This window comes from Dipodomys merriami, unplaced genomic scaffold (genome assembly GCF_024711535.1).
Source record: "Dipodomys merriami isolate MVZ:Mamm:240054 unplaced genomic scaffold, mDipMer1.0.p SCAF_103, whole genome shotgun sequence".
Classification (NCBI taxonomy): domain Eukaryota; kingdom Metazoa; phylum Chordata; class Mammalia; order Rodentia; family Heteromyidae; genus Dipodomys; species Dipodomys merriami.
Window position 1 is genome coordinate 1,988,688 of NW_027202305.1, and position 18,142 is coordinate 2,006,829.

At 53.7% G+C, this 18,142-nt stretch overlaps 1 long non-coding RNA gene across 1 annotated transcript; it reads left to right on the plus strand.

Moving 5' to 3' along the window:
- The first annotated feature begins 1,827 nt into the window (after positions 1–1,827).
- On the plus strand, positions 1,828–6,639 carry LOC138809851 (uncharacterized). Its single transcript, XR_011366959.1, has 3 exons — positions 1,828–1,956; positions 3,544–3,738; positions 6,503–6,639. It is a non-coding gene; the product is annotated as an uncharacterized lncRNA (long non-coding RNA).
- Positions 6,640–18,142: the final 11,503 nt, after the last annotated feature.

Below are 18,142 nucleotides of genomic sequence, written 5' to 3' on the forward strand. Positions count from 1 at the left end.
CCTCAGCCTCAGACAGGGAGACAAAGTCCTTCCTTCCCCACGCACAGAGCAGAGACCTTCCCGGGCTCGCTCTGAGAGGGACGGGGTTCAGGTGGCTCCCTGTAGCTCCCAGGCCCCAAGCCGAGCCCCCTGGCTGCTACAGTGGAAGGTGCAAATAAGACTAAGCTGAGCTCCTACATGCGTGTAAGACAGGACCGTGAAGAGGAACAGTAGAAAGCTCTGTGCTGCGCAGGCACACGTACGTGCTGTAGGATTCCTACACCTGTAATCTTATCCTCCAACCCTGTCCCCGGAAGCTGGCACTGCCTCCCATCTGCCCCTGCACCCCGAAAACCTCACGCCCAGCATCCTGCCATCTCCACATGTGATATTTTTCCCATAGTCTTCAGGCCTTTCGCCAGGTACATGGAGGCTTTGGTCACTAAAGAGAGGGCTGCTAATTAGACCCTGTCCTTCCCAGGCACGGGTTAGGTGATGGGCTGCGGGCCTCCCGTTCTCCGCTTGGTTTACATTCTCTCTCAGGCTGATCTTTCTCAGCCGGGAGCAGGCACAGCGGTGGCTCATGGCACTTTCTCAGAGCTCAGAGTGGCTGAGCAGCGTGTACCTCGTGGGCCAGTGCATGACCCACCGCGGCAGGGATTTGTTTGTGTATTGGCTGAGCATCAGTGCTCTTCAGTCCCACGCTGGGGAGTCCTGTCTCCACTGCCTGGGGATGGGGTCCACCGCTGCAGGAAGCTGGCACGGACGCAGGCCTGTGTGAAACCCAGGCCATCTGTCCAGCCAAAGCAGCAGAGGAGGAGGAACAAGGGCTAAGCTAGACAAATCTAAGCAGAATACTTCACAGTTTATAAAAAAAATAAAAAGGGAAAGATTGGGCTTGCTGCTGTTACACGGGTCACTTCAGCATCTTATCTGCACCATGCGACGGACAGTATTTATTGCAAGACCAAACACTTGGAACACAAATGAGATCATTGAGCCACCACAGCGCTCTCCATATATGCATCGCCAATTACAACAAAGGGGGTTGCACTGAAGAAAATACCAGGAATCAGGTCTGTCCTGAAAGCTGACCAAAGGTTACCCATATGGTGAGCACCTCACAATTCACACAACGCTCAGGATAGAAGTGCTGTTAGTGTGTGGATTCTGTAGATGAGGAAACAGGCACAGGGGCTTTCCTGGCATTCCCTTACAAAGTAGGCCCGATCTAAACCACAGTGCTCTGCCTCTGAGCCATGTGCTGTCACACGCCAAGCCCCACGGTCTTCTTCCATGCGAGGAGCTGGAAGTTCATTATCTCAGTGCCTTCATCCTGGGGAATGACTTTGTTATTTTTAATCTTAAACATCCAGTAGAAATTTTCCTTTGAGCTCTGATGGATTCGTGAGCTCCTGAGACCTGTGGATGGTTTCTCGTGGGGCCCCTTTTGCTAAATCACTTAATAGCACTGAGTTTCTCCAGCTATAAATAGGGGTGATTGCTACATTGCCTTGTTGCAAGGTAGAAATGAGGAGATGATAGATAGATAGAAGGAAAAGCCCCTTGCCTAAGAAATAAGTGGCAGTTGCCTCTAGGAAATGAGCATAATTATACATCATGTGAAGGACGCGCGCTTGGAATGAGAATTTACAAAGATTGTCTCACCATTCTGTACCTGGAAAGTGCAGAAAATTATTGGATGGTGCTATACGTAGCACACTGTCAGTGAAAATGTTGTTAATATCTACATTTCTAGGATCATTTTATGTGGGTGAAAACAAGGACTGGTGCCATGCAGTGATGCTTCTTTCTTTCTTTATCTTCTAGGAAGTTTCACGAGAGAACGAGAAGCAACAGGTGTCCAATTTCCTGAAGGGTGTTGTGACGCCGTTTCCCGGGTGACGCTCGAGGATGCATCGCCTCTGTGTGTCTCGTGTTCTTTGGGGCTGAGAAGAAATGGAGAAGATGTGAAAGGTAAGGCTTCTGAAAAGAAACTTGCACCATTAACACCTTGACCAAGAAAGCCAAAAGGCATATTCATCCTCGGGGATTAGTCATGGTCTGTGTCGTGTTGTAACAAGGTGCGGATGGAAGTAGATCTGGAAATGTAAGGTCGGTGTATATCAGTTCCCATAATAAAGCAGGCATGTTGTATCCTTCCTTGATGAAGTTAGTCACATATTGCTAGCCAGGAGAAGCTTATAGATGGGAGTCGTCAGTGTGGGCAAAATAGTCAGTAAATCTGCAGGAATGAGGACCAAGCAAGGACCAGGAGAGCAGAATGCTTGGGAGAGCCCACGAACACTTGATGTGGCAGGACGTGACGGCTGGACAGGCAGAGTCCAGTCCCCGAGCAGGGGCCTGAGCAGACCTGAGGACCAGGAAATGCAGGCTGAGCACAGTGGTTCCACCTTCCAACACTGTCCCCAAGGGGGCCCGCCTGGGGAGGGGGAGAGAGGACCAAATTCTACTTTGGGAGAACTATGGTGGTTCCTTTCTCGTTCTCATTTAATCTACTCTCCACCATTGCAACACGCTCGCCTTGAAATCCATTCATCACCTCTGTGGCCTGTTTGGTTTGTTTTTATAGTTTTTTTTTTTTTGCGTCTCGCTGGTGCTTTTCCTTAAATCATATTTTTGTTTTCTTTGCAGTTGCACTCGCTGGCTAATTCTTGTTGGTGGAGGAGTTGTCCAGTGCTTGGCTTCCTTACATTATCCCTTCCTGTCTCATGGCTTTGAATTCATCTGTCCTTACATATTTAAATGTTTGGCTCTAGCAGACCCTCATTCCTGAATTCAGCCTTCCCTACTCAGCTGTGACGTGGTAAAATCTGACACTTACAGAGGTCTGGAACTGACCATTGGCAATATGAAATCTGTCATTGCTGCCCTGCAAACCTGTTACAGCTGAAATCCTTATCATCTGAGAATATAATTCAGCCATCTAGCCACATGGCCTCTTACACCAAAGACCTGTCCCTGCCTCTGCCTGGGTAAAGGCAGTAGTGGGACTGAAATGTGCGACAGTAAAATTCCCAGAGTGTTTAGAAAGTAAGTTGCTTTCAAAATGAAAGGAAAACAATAAACTGTGTGTATATATATACATATATATATACACACAGTTTATTGTATATATATATGTATATATATATGTGTGTGTATATATATGTATATGTGTGTGTATATATTTATATGTGTGTATATATATATATATATATTGGAGGAGGCATGTTCTCCAAGATTAAATTTTAAGCTGGCATTTCAAGAGCTTAACAGCAAAAAATGTATGCATTTCTCAATGTTAAATAGTGGGCCCGATGTCCTGAAAGTTCTAGCTTCGGATAAGCAACGTTAAAGTTGTGGGAAATGATGGGAGCTACTAGCGTGTGTTTTGAATGTGCTTTGTCTTGACAAATCGCTACATTTCAAAGTCCTGTGGTGATGTTGCTTTAGTCATATGCTCCATGAGGGAGAGGCGTTCTGTCTACACAAAGGAAACGGATCAGATGTAAGGAGGTAAGTGATGTCACAAGCCAGCAACGTTAGGGCTCTGTTTTATAGGTTCAAACGAGAAGAAATGAGGCTCTATGTCTAATGACAACCTAGAGAGAAGAGATATGAAAAGTGCGGAGAGGAAAATGCAGCCCAACAGGTGTGCAAACGAGCCCCGCTGGAGGTTTCTTGTCCTGGCTGTTTGCTGGAGGCCGACTTTGCTGGGATGACCGATGGCTTGTCCTCCACCTGTGTCTTTGCTGGGTGAGTTACAGTGTGTGGCATCAAGGCAGATAAACAAAGTCTCTGTTCTCTGGAAGCTTACTCTCTGCTGGAGATTTCCAGGCAATCTCCAAAGCTTTTCGGCTGGAACCTGATGCAGTGTAAGGGGAGTGAGGCTGGACAGACTCTTCGTGTGTATCGGGATAGCTATCGCACTACTTCAGGCGTGCACACCGACTTCGGTGACTTCCCCGCATCCCTCCCAGGTGATCACTGTCTGGAAAGAAAGGCTGGGGTGGTAGTGAGCGAGGAACGAGAGCAGGAGTGATGGCTGAAAGCTCAGCGCTGGTGGAGAGACCGTGGGAGGGAGGAGAGGTGCCAGGAGAGCGAGGGGGTGTGGTGAGCTGGGGCTTGCGCTCCCCAGAGCCGGCTGGCTTGCAGCACGGCCGGTTCACCCGCCGCGCACGCCGGCTGGGTCACCGTGACACTCACCTGTGGGCATTCTCCAGCGCCGTCTGCCCAGCCCGGCGCTTCAGTGCCTCAGGAGAAATACTCAAAATTCCTAACGCTGGCTAGAAAATGACACCTGGCCACTCCAACCTAACTACCTCTTCCTAGAGACTTTCACAGACGCTCCCATGTCAGGGAGTCTAGACGTGGTGCTGCCCCTGAGACCCTTCACACGGTCTAAGTACACTAAAAGTAGTGCTAGAATCTGATATAAGAGGAAGGCCAAAGAAAGGTTTTCTGCTTGAACCGGCTCCCTGGGGTTGGATGTAGGGTTGAATAGAGGGTCAAGACCTGCTTTGGTTACCACAATTCAGGTCAAGATGTATAAACGTGAGTGAATCAGAAAGCCAGCCTGCCCTGGGAAGTGTCTGGACAGTCTCCTCATACACCAGTGAGTTCAAACTCTTGTGCCATGAAGTCATGGCTTTCTTCACTTACTGGTTTGAAGCACACGTACAATTTGGCCAAGTTAAGGATTTTGACATTTAATGTCAAGCCCAAGAAAATGGAGGGGATGTGTTGTTCTGTGGTTTCCAAATGGAAACTTCAAGTTTTGTTTAAATATTTTTCAAGCTGTGTCTACCCAGTTGGCATCAGATACAGAAAGAAATTAACAGCAGTAATAAAACAGAACCATCAGAACAATACACCGCCATCCAAGTTCTGTGTCTCAAAATACCTTGTTGGGTGGAAGGAGGTCCTTCGTTTTGTGGTGTCGGATGCTGGGGCACCAGAAGGCGGGAGCTTGGGCCCCACACACTCGCTGCTGCAGGATGCTGGCTGAGGCCGCCGTTAGGCAGCTGACATACAGCACGGATGCTGTAGGTGAAGAAATGATTCACATCCGACGTGAGCCTAGGTTTCAGCCCACTACCCCAAACAACATGATGCTACACTTAGGAATTGTTTCTTTCTAGAATGTTCCATGTAACAATTCTGAACCCAGGCTGACTGCAGAAAATTCAAACAATAGAAAGACAAAGCTGGGCTTAAGGGGAACTGGCATGAGTGGCAGCTGGCTGCTGTGGCATGCGGGCTCTGTCTTTCATCTTTGCCGTTTCAGGAACATTTGAGAGCATCTAGAAACTAGCTGTAGTTTCACAGACTTCAGATCTTCAGCCCACAGGCCTCACTGTTTCCCATGGTTGTAATGAGAATGTCATTCTAATGGAACCTGTAATTTTCAATTAACAATCGCTACCATGAAATATTCTTAAGCGTTCCATAAAACTAGCTTGTCACGATTACATAACATTCCTAAAGTCTTAGGCCAAGACCCAGTGGCATCCCAAAACACAGGCGCAAAACCCTCGCATCTAAGTCCAGCAGGACATGCACTCTACCTGCAGAGGCAATGCGGGTACATGCGTGGGGGGGGAGGGGCGCACTGCAGGGGAGGGGAGGGGGCTGATCTTCTCCACAGGAAATGAGCAGAGCATCAGCATGGGCCCTGAAGCCTTTGTCTGTCTGGACATGCATTGTAGAATTTCACACGTGTACTGGCATGATTGACCAGCTCATCTCCCGCTCTTAGACTTCACGCCCCGCCCAGAGGTCTAGGATGTACACCCCAGGGATGAGGCCCAGCACCCAGGGTCTGGAAGCAGCTTTCTGAACCTGGGTGGTTCGGGGCTGCACTTGTGGAAAAATTAACAGCATTACAGTTCTTTGGTTTGAGAACTAGAAATAGGTAATGCAAGTCAATAGCCTCTAGAATCACTACAACCTCCTACTGTGCCTTTTTAGTGTAAGCAAGATTAGTACTTGTATTTATCTTCAAATTCCCTTCAGAATTCCAAGCTAAAAAACAGGCATTTTCTTTGTATTAGCTAGCAGGACAGGAAGCAGATTAGTACATCTTTCATTCAGCAGCCCGCGGCCTGGTCAGCCGTATGCTGTCCGTCCACAAGAAGGGCTCTGGTGAAGCCAGGCTTAGCTCTGCAAAGAGCGGACCTCTCCAGTCTTACACAAAAGCTAAAAGGTCACCTGCCAAAGGCAGGGCATGTTCTCTTGGAAATTACTTTGGAAAGGGTTTGGATTTGAAGGGTAGAGTCCAAAGCGCTTGTGGCCACACTGAAAAGATAACTAAGATGGCCAAGAAGTTGAGAAGGGGAAGAAAGACTCTACCAGAACTTAAATTCAGAGTAGCCTAATCCTTGCTTTGCTGAGAAGTTAATTTATATTTAAAAAATGGTGTTTGGACATGCATGAGAAAGCAATACAGCTGCTGGTTTGCAAAGAGACTCTATGAAACACTGAGCGAGGATGATAGAACTCACTCTTGAATTTTTTTCAGCAGGAAGAGCAGCATGACAGTGTTCCAAGGAAAAGCAGGGAGACCTCGAGAGTGCGCGCGCGCACTGGTGCCCCCGCTGTGCGCGGGCAGGAGGCTGGGGATCGCCGGAGGACACCCCGAGACGGGAGGCGGCCCGCGGGCCCAGCCAGGTAGGACCTGGTGTCTGCGGCTCTCAGCCTTGAATTGAGAGCTGCGCCACGCGCAGATGTATTGAGTGAAAACGGTGACAAGGCACAGACTTTTTTAAGCCACATCTGATGACACATTTAACAAGCTGTTTTTATTAGAGAGATGAAATTTTTATGATATTGGACGAACGGCTCTGTGGGTCTCATGGCGGGAGCTCAGTCCTCTGACTTCCAGCCAGACACAAGCTGTGAAGTCATTCTGAACTTGAAAGGCAGAATGAGAGGTCATTCTACGCGTTTGTAATTTTTAGCACATGGCGTTGGGTACGTTGAAAAAAGCCCCAATCCACAATTGGCATGAAAGCACAGACAGAGAATACAGCAAGTAACTTCTAGAAATTTCTATATGGCAAGTTGCTACTAGCCAACATGAGAAGAACAAGATAAATGAAAGACTGGACTGTCCACGAAAACTTACTTTGGATAGGAGTATTCTAGACTTTTGGAAAATACTAGTTGCCAATACAAAGCAACAGAGTAGCACTGTTTCCTTACTGTTTTGTTTATTTGTTTTTATGCCAGCAACTGGGGCTTGAATTCAGGGCCTCGGTGCTGTCCTTTAGCTTTTTGCTCAAGTCTGGTACTCTCCCACCTGAGCCACGCCACACTTCTGCCCTTAGAGCGGCGGCCGTGGCCTTGGGGGAGGAGGAGCCGCTCACTGGCCGTGTTCCCCCGGCCCTCAGGCGGAGACCCCCCCCTCCTCTCCACCCATGACGTGGGACAAGTGACTGTCACATGGCTGCACACGGGGACTGCAGCGTCCGGGGGACGGGGCATCGTCCTTGTATTGTCCGGGGTTGTCTTTGTATTCTCAGGGCTGAAACCTAGGGTGCAGGGGGGCGGGGGGGTGGAGGGCGCGGGGTGTGTGTGGAGGGTGCGGGGAGGGGGTGTGTGTGGAGGGCATGGGGTGTGTGTGGAGGGTAGGGGTGTATGTGGAGGGCGCGGGGTGTGTGGAGGGTAGGGGTGTGTGTGGAGGGTAGGGGTGCATGTGGAGGGCGTGGGGTGCATGTGGAGGGCACGGGGTGTGTGTGGAGGGTGCGGGGAGGGGGTGTGTGTGGAGGGCGTGGGGTGTGTGTGGAGGGTAGGGGTGTATGTGGAGGGCGTGGGGTGTGTGTGGAGGGTAGGGGTGTATGTGGAGGGTGTGGGGTGTGTGTGGAGGGCGCGGGGTGTGTGTGGAGGGTAGGGGTGTATGTGGAGGGTGTGGGGTGTGTGTGGAGGGCGCGGGGTGTGTGTGGAGGGTAGGGGTGTATGTGGAGGGCATGGGGGGGTGCATGGAGGGTAGGGGTGTATGTGGAGGGCGTGAGGTGTGTGTGGAGGGTAGGGGTGTATGTGGAGGGTGTGGGGTTGTGTGGAGGGTAGGGGTGTATGTGGAGGGTAGGGGTGTATGTGGAGGGCATGGGGGGGTGCATGGAGGGTAGGGGTGTATGTGGAGGGCGTGGGGTGTGTGTGGAGGGTAGGGGTGTATGTGGAGGGTAGGGGTGTGTGTGGAGGGTAGGGGTGTGTGTGGAGGGTAGGGGTGTGTGTGGAGGGCATGGGGTGTGTGTGGAGGGTAGGGGTGTGAGTGGAGGGCTTGGGGTGTGTGTGGAGGGTAGGGGTGTATGTGGAGGGTAGGGGTGTATGTGGAGGGTAGGGGTGTGTGTGGAGGGTAGGGGTGTATGTGGAGGGCATGGGGGGGTGCATGGAGGGTAGGGGTGTATGTGGAGGGCGTGGGGTGTGTGTGGAGGGTAGGGGTGTATGTGGAGGGTAGGGGTGTGTGTGGAGGGTGGGGTGTATGTGGAGGGTGGGGGGTGTGTGGAGGGTAGGGGTGTGTGTGGAGGGTAGGGGTATGTGTGGAGGGTAAGGGTGTGAGTGGAGGGCACGGGGTGTGTGGAGGGTAGGGGTGTATGTGGAGGGCGCGGGGTGTGTGTGTGTGGAGGGTGCGGGGAGGGTGTGTGTGTGGAGGGCTTGGGGTGTGTGTGGAGGGTAAGGGTGTGTGTGGAGGGTAGGGGTGTGTGTGGAGGATAGGGGTGTATGTGGAGGGCATGGGGGTGCATGGAGGGTAGGGGTGTATGTGGAGGGCGTGGGGTGTGTGTGGAGGGTGGGGTGTGTGTGGAGGGTAGGGGTGTGTGTGGAGGGTAGGGTGTATATGGAGGGTGGGGTGTGTGTGGAGGGTAGGGGTGTGTGTGGAGGGTAGGGTGTATATGGAGGGTGGGGTGTGTGTGGAGGGTAGGGGTGTGTGTGGAGGGTAGGGGTGTATGTGGAGGGTAGGGGTGTGTGTGGAGGGCATGGGGGTGCATGGAGGGTAGGGGTGTATGTGGAGGGTAGGGGTGTGTGTGGAGGGTAGGGGTGTATGTGGAGGGCATGGGGGTGCATGGAGGGTAGGGGTGTATGTGGAGGGCGCGGGGGTGTGTGGAGGGCACAGGGGGGTGTGGATGGTAGGGGTGTGTGTGGAGGGTGGGGTGTGTGTGGAGGGTAGGGGTGTGTGTGGAGGGTGGGGTGTATGTGGAGGGTGGGGTGTGTGTGGAGGGTAGGGGTGTGTGTGGAGGGCATCTGCAGGCTTCTGTGTGCTGTGGCTTTTGTTCATTCCTGGTGTAAAATGATGCCGTGGGGGTTGTGGAAGGGACCCGCACCAGCGCCCGTGCTTGGCGTCAGGCGGCCCCGGCCAGCGCCGTGCTTGGTTTCAGGTGGCCCTGGCCAGTGCCCTGCTTGGCCAGCTGGCACCTTCTCTCCGTCCGACCCCTCTTCTGCACTCCCTGTGTCACGCCTTGGTCCCTGAGGTGGGGCTCCCCAGCATTCCCCGCGACCCGGGTTGAGAGCCACACGGGCGAGCGCATGGCCAGGGTCCGCGGCAGCGGCATGAGGAGCTGGGGGCTCTGTGCTCCGCTCTGGGATGAGACCCCGACCCTCCGCCCCAGCCAGAGAGCGCGGAGCCCCTTCCCAGCGCGGAGCCGGCCAGACTGCTCACACTTCCGTCAGCCTGTCTGCCACACTCCATGTGTTGGATTATTTTCTCTCTCTCTCTGGCCAACACTTTTTTCCAGGTTTGGAAAATATGGCCTCGTGTGTCTTACAGTTGATGTGTATGCGCTTCATTGGCCATTAACAAATGAGACTCGAGTAGGTAATGCTCTATTTCTGTACCTTAAAACTGTGTTTTCACCTTATTTTATTTTTTATAATTTTGACTAGCAGTGGATCATTTGAAGTATTTTTGAGGCATACAGTGTGATCCTTTGATACCTGTGCACAATGAATGCCTAATAATCAAATCAGAGCAATAATTAGCATGCCCAAGCGTGACCTTGCGTTTCTTTTTCTCCTTGGCCTTGGCTGGTCTTCTGACAAAGAGACCATGTCAAGACTGGGCTAGATGGCCAAGGGGCGCTGTGGGGCCCGTTAGCGGTTGCCCTGCAGCTTCTCCGCCCCACCCCCAGCCTGGCTTGCCAGTTGCACCTACTGCTGTGTCTGGATTCTCAGATCCTCCAGGAAGGGCTTCGCGCTGCTCACAGGGGCCACTCCTTCAGTGCAGCTGTGAGAGCCTTTTGGCCGTGGATGATCTGAACTGTGATCCTCCTGATCTCAGACTCTCTACAACCTAGGATGGCATGACTACAGAAGTCTACCAGGCTGTGCCCAGGGGCGGGCCTGCCGCCTGCCTGCCTGTCCGTCTCTTGCATCCTAGAAATTAAATGCAGGCAGTCAACTTTAGGCTCATCTCGTGTCCCCACTGTCTGGTGTTCCTCACCTAATAGTCCTGTTCCGTGTTTTCTCCAGAGATCCTGGGCCGGGAGGTGTTCTTCCAAAAGATTAAGATAGATATAGTTTAGAAGCATTCCACCTTTTAAATGCCACATTTGTGACTTTTTCAATGCCAGTTTCCCACGTCTGCCAACTCAAGCCTTGTTGAAAACTAAATAAAGCTCAGGGCAAACTCATATTAGGAAATTAATAAGTGTCCCTGTGAAGCCTTGTGGTCTATGCTTTATTTCTCTCAATTAATATAGTAGCATTCCCAGAAAATGAAATACAACAAACCACAAACATCCCGGCCTTTTTGAAGTTAATTCTTCCATGAAAACCATGATGCGTCAGGACAGCCTTGTGTATTTTTATACCTGCCCATCTTGATCCGTGTCTAATGTTTGCTCCTGCCTGTAATTCTGTAAACATTTGCTTCTTTTCCATGTCATAGGCCTGTGCCGCACCTGTGTCTCTCATGACACAACCGGTCCCATGAGCCCCTAGTGCATGGGCTCAAGTGTGACGGTGGGTCTCTGAGGACGTGGCTTGCTGTCCCCGGCGTACAGCAGGGACGTGTGCAACCTCTTGTCGGGAGGAGGGATAGAGCCATCTCTCAGTGGCCCCTGGGGTCAGCCCCAAGACTTCCAGAATGCAGCTGTGCCAGTTGTTGTAAGAGACCCCATCTCTACTTGGTCCGGGCTGTTTGAAGCTGGCTGTACATGAGGGGATGAACCTGTGTGTGTGTGTGTGTGTGTGTGTGTGTGTGTGTGTGTGTGTGTGTGTGTGTGTGTGTGTGTGTGTGTGTGTGTGTGTGTGTGTGTGTGTGTGTGTGTGTGTGTGTGTCTCAAGGCTGTGCTCAGCCTGGAAATGCACTGTTTCCTGTAGACGTGGACACGCCCATGCCTGAGCCACGCGGACCCAGGGGTAACAGAGCCAGAATGGTGGGGCCACCGCTTTCAGCAAAGCCAGACTCGCTCTGTCCCGTGCTCTCTAGCATGCAGAAAGGGAGAGAAAGAGCATCGAAATGAATGCTAGAAGGCAGCCGGCCCATGGCCCTGGCAAAGAGAGAGAATGCCACGTCAGGATGGCATTTCAGAACGGGAGGGGAAAGCAATTTGCTTGTCTAGGTGAGTGCTTTGTCCTCCGGCGTGTGGAGCCTGAGAAGGTAAATGACTTTTTCCTGGTACCATTCGGTATCCACGAGGACGTAATTTACCTCCTAATGTCAAGGCACCCTGCACACCCTCTCCACGGAAGAGATCATACCCGTCCCTGCTGGCTGAATGCAGGGGGGAGGCTGAGAGGTCCCACCCCTCCCTGCTGGCTGCATGCAGGGGGAGGCTGAGAGGCCGCACCCCTCCCTACTGCAGGGGGGAGGCTGAGAGGTCCCACCCCTCCCTGCTGGCTGCATGGAGGGAGGAGTCTGAGAGGTCACACCCCTCCCTGTTGGCTGCATGGGGGAGTCTGAGAGGTCCCACCCCTCCCTGCTGGCTGCAGGGGGGAGGCTGAGAGGTCGCACCCCTCCCGGCTGGCTGCGTGCAGGGGGAGGCTGGCTTGCAGATCAGTGGAAGGCTGAGAGGTTTCAGAACAGATAGGCGAGTGGGCAGATGAATAGGCGCCTTTACTCTTCTGCTAGGGGCTGGCTAGAAGGTGCTCTCTTGCTCTGTGTTAGCTGCGCGGTTCCCTTGGAAACGGAGTTGATTCTGTAAAAGTCAGAAATCGTGCAAGAACATAAAGCCCCGGCCCATCCAGACGCTGGTGGGGGCAGACATGCGTGAGGAGCCTGGGGTGGCCTCCTCCCTCTGTGCTGGAAAAGGGGCGCCCCTGTAACCCCGCTCCTCGGCTGGGAGCTTCCCGGTGCTTGGGAGGACAGCAGGGAGGGAGCCTGGTCAGCTTTGTAGGCCTTGTCCTCTGTGACCCGAGAGCCATGGCTGACCTGGGGCCACACCCCATCTCATCTCCAGAGATAGAACTGAGAGGTGGACTGAGGTGGCTCTGACCAAGGTAGCCACGGCCCAGAGCCTCCCCCCACCCCGCCCCGCCCCGGCCCTGCCAGCCTTTTGTTGTGTGTGTGGGTACCAGGATTGAACTCAGAGCTCCACACTGGTCAGACAGGCGCTCTACTGCTTAAGCCATACCCACCGAGTCTTGTCTATCACAGAGCTTCAAGGCCCTTTTGCTCCTGGGTGGGAGTCTCTGAAGCCCAAGGAGAATTCATGTGTGCACGTGCTGGAAGCATGTGGCCCTTGCTCATCCAGTCACTTGTTGGTCCACTGACTAAATATTTATTAGAAATGCACCAGGGGCTGGTGTGGTATGCCCCACGACAAAGAACGTGGGTACCACCCTTGGGCCGGCACACGAGCACTCTAACAGGAAGTCACCTGCTTTATTAGAACTGTGGAAAGGAGGGAACATGGGTCCAGGAGACTCGATGCCATCACACACCCAGGACATGACTGAGGGGCTGAACAAGCAGAGCGTGGACCTGGGACACGTGTGGCCGGGGAAGAAAGGAAGAGCAGGGGTGATGTTAAGGGATACAGAGTTAACAAAGGGCCCTTTCCCAGTCTGAGAAGCACAGGAAAAGAAACAGATTTGCACAGCTGGGGTGTGCGAGGAACCGTGGATAGCAGCCTCACCGGAGTGCACTTGGTGTGTCAGGAGGTGTTCATGTCGGGATGGGGGGGAATGTCTACATTCAGAAGAGTGAAATCAGGAACATCTCTGAGAGAAGAGATGCGCATGTAGAACCTAGTTATTAAACTTTGACTTGCTCAGCTCTTGGACCATTACATAGACACAAAGACAAGCAAGACGATGTGAAAGAGGAGATGTGGTACAGTGGACGGACTTGGGGACCGGGCAGGCCTGGTCTCGCGGGCCGTGTGGGGCTGAAAGGGGGCTGGTTCCTGGGCCTCACACGTGACCGTGTCCCGGCTGGGTTTGTCCTCAGGCCTCATGCTCACTAGACCAGCCTTGTGCCACACCCTTTTGTACTCCCCTAGTTTTTCAGGTAGATTCCCGCGCTTTCCGCTCAGGCCGGCCAGGATGACACCGGACGTTCTGTTCACGTGATGCCTAGCTAACTTTTGATCAGGGCTATCCTTGAACCAAGATCCTCCGAGTCTCTGCCTCCAAACAGCTGGGATTACAGACGCCAGCACTGTGCCTGCTCCCTCCAGTTGTGGTCTTTTAGTGGCAGAAAGATTAGTAGCTCATCACCCAAGTCTCCGAGCATCTTAACAGGTGTTAAGAAAGCCTTACAGTGAAGCCGTGGAGAACCTAGTTGTTCAACTAACTCTAACACCCTTCCCCAAGCCCCAGTCCTCCTCTCAAACATCAAGATCTAGAGAGGACAGTGCGCGATTCCCCTCCCACACCTCAGAAGGCCTTTGACGGGGGGACGGGGACGGGGCGGGGGGGGGTCCAGAGCAGAGCGGCTGTCAGGCAATTGGTTGCCTAGAAGAAGTAATTCCATCTAAATCAGCTTTGTGATAAAGCTGCTTTCTTACAATTTGTGGCATCTAATAGGATTCTCTGGGCAAAAAATGAAAGGGTAAGCTCTGGACCCCATTGCCCGGCTCAGCTGCTTGTTTCCTGACCTACAACCATCTCACCTCATTCCACTGTCCGCCCAACTACCTGCCTGATGACCTGTGACCTTCTCTGTTTATTCCTGCTTTTCTATTCCAGCCAATAATTTTGGCTTCTCCTAAATCTTGCCTCAAGCCTTTTTCATTCTCTCCTCTTAGTTCATTAAGGGACATAGGACATTTGATTGACATCGAAGCTAAAGAAATCTATGAAAAAATGTGTGTGCATGTGTACATGTAGTTACACTTGCATGTGTGTACGTGTGTGTAAACATGTGTATACAGATGTGCTTGTATGTGTGTGTGTGTGTACACGTATTTGCTTATAAAAAGCCATAGTGAATTCATCAACTCAATTTAGCCACGGCACAATACAGAAAGATCTTCAAAGCATGGTGCCCAAGTCAACAGTTACCATAAACTCTCCTGCGCCCGTATATTCCCCTGTATCCATCTTCTTTACGGTTGAATAACCTGGTGTGTGTGTGTGTGTGTGTGTGTGTGTGTGTGGTGTGTGTGTGTGTGTGTGTGTGTGTGTGTGTGTGTTCTGGTCACACATACACTCCACATGCATAAAGGGAGACGAAGCCTAAGCAGACCAGATGAAAGCTGGCCTGTGATACGGTCTTGCTGCTCAGCTACAAAGTACAACGTACATAGTTATATTGATTTCCTTTTGCTTTTTTCTATATTGTTGGTCCCCAAAGTATTTGGCTGTGTCTCCAGAATTTATAGTCATCAAAGGAGTCAATAGGAAAAAACCATCCGTCACAGGACCTGCGTCAGGCCTACATGGCAGGGCTGTGCGAACAGGCCGTGTGCTGAGGTGAGCTCCGTGGCACTGCGAGGCCGGGGACTGATCTCGCACGCAGAGCAGGAGAGACAGGCACAGATCCATGATCTAGTCACAAGGCGGTGAGCTGTGCTCACGAGCGAGCGGGCGGGCAGGGAAATGACCCAGCAGCAAGGCATGGGCAAATGCGGGCTGAGCCTGAAGAGAACAGGAGCACGCGCCCTGAGCGTGGCCTGAGCAGCCCATCCCTCTCCTCGCTCTGACAGGCCATTGGAGCGGAGGAGAGGCAGGCAGTAGCCATGGGCTGGGAGGAAGGGCCAGGGACAAGGAGGACCGGGCTTCCCTGAGCCCTGCAGCATGGAGTCCAGCTGCCACTAGGGAAGTGATGTTCTCCCCTTTGCTCCTGGAGGGCCAGTTCACCTTGGACTCCCAAGAGCCATACCGTGGGGAGAGAAGTATTTATTACAGCAGCCCAGGCAGACATGACACTAACTAGTGCAGCAGAGACAAAACCCACAAGAATCCTCTGAGGCAGGATTCCGAAGGTGCTCCCCGGGGAGGCCTCCGCCCAGGCTGCCTCCGGTACCGGCAGGTTGGCTACTCGGTTGTCCTTGTCTGGGATCCCGAGCATGAATCACCACATCTGGATATTGGATTGGGATGACGTCTGGCTAACATATGGTGTAAGGGAAGCTGGCCTTGAATGGTGATCCTCCTGATTCTCACCTCCCCAGTAGCTGGGATTAGAGGCGTGAGCCACTGTGCCCGGCAGGATGTGAATTCTCTGCAGTAGAGGGTGAGATGTGTGGCCCCTGGCTGGCTCCCGGGGGAGGCCTGAAGAGATGCCCTGGGCCGCCACTGTCCTTTTCTAATAAGTAGCACATTTTAGCAGGACACAAGTCCTCATGGTTTCTAAGTGGGAAGCCATGTCCCGTTGTGGTCACAGGTTAGGGAAGACAATGGCTGTGGCCGTGAATGCTAAGCGCACATTACCCTTCCACTAAGCGCACATTACCCTTCCACTAAGCGCACGTTACCCTTCCACTAAGCGCACGTTACCCTTCCACTCTGGGGCTGTTTGTGAAGGTGCCTTCGCTGCCCGCCAGCAGCCCCAGGTCCCAGCTGCAGGGAATGACGCAAGGCTTTGATCGATGCATTGATGTATTGATTGATTGATTTTTGGTTCCATCCCTCTTTGGGATAGGGACTGATTAAAAAGTTCCAGGGACCATGTTGGATGTCGGTTATGCTCGGGGCACTGGGTCTTTTATCTGTGAGCGTTCCCAGTGCGGGAGCAGGGCTGACCCCGCCCTGTGGTTTTGCAGTTTTATGAAATCCTTGGAGAAGAATGTCAACAAGAGCCGGGGAGTCTGGGAAAGCCGGAGCCAGTCGGCCTAGAGCTCTGGCAGACACCGGGGCCCAGAGCAGGTAGCCGCTGTGGGTAAGGGCCTGCGGGTGGAGGAGAGGCCGCGGCGGGGCGGCCAGGGGGGCCGGGCGCCCACGTGTCCCTCGATAATTTACGCTGCGGTAGGGCTGAGCTCCAAAGCATCCTCCCTGCCTCATTTCTGGAGCATCTCTGGGCTGCAAGCCCTGGGCTGGGGTTCTGGAATAAAGGCAGGAATTAAAATCGGCAAACAGTGTAGTGGTCATAACGCAAGGTCTTCCCAGACGCAACACATGTGGGTTTGGGGAAGATAAGCACACCGAGGGATCGGGAGTGGGGGTGAGCGGTCACCCAGATTTTAAGAGACGTGACCCCTTGCCTTGTGTCACACCCGCCCCTCCTAGGTGTCACGTGATACACAGCCACACCCACTATATTTCCCGTTTTGCTGCCATTCACACATTCACTTTGTTTTTTTTTAAATTTAAAATCATACTTACGTTGTGTGTCAGATATGACAGTCAATTTGGGGCATTTAGAAAGGACTAGAGTAGATGGATCCCACAGCCCCGGTGGGCTTTTAGTGTATGGCAGCTAGAGACTGTGCAGAGGTTTGCAGAATCCTTGGGGGACGGGGCAGGGGAGTCTCACAGAGACTCCAAGACACCAAGACCAAGATCAGATTTAGGAGTGAGGGCAGGAGGACCTGGGCGATCTCAGAAGAATCCGAGCTGTGACCCATATGGGCTGCTTGACACAGAGCGCGGAGCATGGCTGGACGCAGGCCCTGGAGGGGGGGGGAGGGAGGCCGGGGGGGGCATGAGGGAGGCCGGGGGGGGGCATGAGGGAGGCCGGGGGGGGGGATGAGGGAGGCCGGGGGGGGGATGAGGGAGGCCCAGGGGGGGTGAGGGAGGCCCGGGGGGGGTGAGGGAGGCCCGGGGGGGTGAGGGAGGCCCCGGGGGGGGGTGAGGGAGGCCCCGGGGGGGGTGAGGGAGGCCCCGGGGGGGCGTGAGGGAGGCGGGGGGGGTGAGGGAGGCCCCGGGGGGGGTGAGGGAGACCGGGGGGCGTGAGGGAGGCCCGGGGGGGCGTGAGGGAGGCCCAGGGGGGTGAGGGAGGCCGGGGGGGGGGGTGAGGGAGGCCCAGGGGGGTGAGGGAGACGGTGGGAGGGGGAAGGAAGGGGCTCAGAGGGTCTTCGCGATGGGGTAAGCTGGCCTTTCCAGGTAGAGACATATTCCAAAGAGACAAAGAAGGACTGACGCCTGAAAGGCTTGCGTCATAGCCTCCCCCGAGGCCTGGAATTCCCAGCATCCTTCCTACAGCCCAAATCCAATGGGGCTCCTCGGGAGCAGAGCAGGGCCTGGGGTGCAGGGGGCAGCCCAGAGACAGAACAGGGTCCCACAGGGCAGGTGACGATGGTAAAACTCAGCCCTGGCCTCTCCCCTGGGGACGGCTCTGCGGCCATCCCGGGCCAGTGCAGCTCCTGTCCGGGGACACGGCTGCAGGCGGGACGGGTCCCGCACCCCTCAGTCCTCCATCCTCCCTCCCATGTCCTGCACCGAAAACTGACAGGTGCGAACTCCAAAGGAGGCTGGGGGGGAAGTTGGCACCAACACGGCTGGGGTAAAGTCTGTGTGCGTGTGTGTGTGTGTGTGCGCGTGTGCGTGTGTGTGCGTGTGTGTGAGTGTGTGGCACAGGGCTGGGGCCGGTTCTCCGCGGGGGTCACACGCAGTCGGTCCCTCCGGCGGAGGTCTGCGCTCAGGGCTGCTCTGCTTCGAGGCGGCTCACAGGGCTGCGTTGGCCACTCATGCGTCCGGAGTGAATCACGGATTCCTGAAAGAACCATAAAGTTGGCTGGCAGGCATCTGAGGTCGCGGGAGAGGGTTTCTCTGTCTTGTGACTGGGGTTGGAATGACATACTCCTGCAGGGATGTTACAGGGCCATAAAACAGAGAAAGCGGC